Genomic DNA, 1,052 nt, shown 5'->3' with positions numbered 1-1,052 from the left:
GGGCTCCACTTTTAAAATGAAGAGGTGGAACTTTAGTCTCCTTCCCTCTCTGCGAGTCTGTGATTCTGTGAAAGGATCAGAAGGATGTAGGAAAATCTCTTATCACATGATGATAAAGAAAGGAAAGAAAGATAAAGGGCTGGGGGAGGACAGGCAAGTTGGAATGAGCCAAACAGAAGGAGAAGGGAAAACATTTGTCTAGTCACAAGACAAAAGAGTGATATTTCCTGAAAATCTCTCTCCTCCCTGGACGGGGAAGCCCATCCCTCCGCATCCAGCAGTTCGGTGCTGGTGCTGGGAGAGCGAAGCCTGCAGGAAGGGAAGTGGGTTAACAGCACAGTGCTGGGCTGCGCGTTGACAGCACCTGATTTCCAGCCCAGCTGATCCTCACCTGCTAATTACATCGCCCAGGCCAGTCTCCACTGAGAATTCAGCTTCACGAAATCACTGCCCCCAGCCCAAAGGGTCTGAAACAAATCATTAAAATATCAGGTTTCCAGCCCCTGGGGGATGAGTAGGTGCTAAAAAGAGGCCTAACTGGATTGGCCCAAAACCAATCACCTCTCACACTCCAAATATCCCTGCTGGGTCCAAGCAATAAGCCTGGCGTTTAGATGCAGTGGGGTGGGGGAGCGTGGGGGACTCTGGGAAAGCACTTAACCCTAGGGCACCACTGGCTGCCCTGTTTGCCCCCTCCCCACACCCCACCCCCACCAGACAGAACATGGGGAGCTGATCAGGATTAAGGGAAGAGAAATTACCCTGTGAAACCCCCTACGAATTCAGTTGTCCACCCAATCTCAAGTGTTGGAAGCCTCAGGGTTTTAGCACAAGGTCAACCTTGCCTACCTCTTACAAGAGCCCAACGTGCCCATAGAAATTTGCAAGCTGTGAAGCTCTAGAAAATGCAAGGAATTCATCCATGTACCCCTTCAATCAAGAAAATTTTGAGGGATCAAATTGACAACAGCAACTTGAAAGTTTGCTTAGGGGGCAGTGAGTTCTTGTCAGGGAAGAACAATTCGGAAAAGGAGGGTGAGGATGGTTGTACA

Source organism: Elephas maximus, chromosome 10 (genome assembly GCF_024166365.1).
Source record: "Elephas maximus indicus isolate mEleMax1 chromosome 10, mEleMax1 primary haplotype, whole genome shotgun sequence".
Classification (NCBI taxonomy): Eukaryota; Metazoa; Chordata; class Mammalia; order Proboscidea; family Elephantidae; genus Elephas; species Elephas maximus.
The sequence above is the reverse complement of the archived record's forward strand: the minus strand, read 5'-3'. Positions refer to the sequence as shown.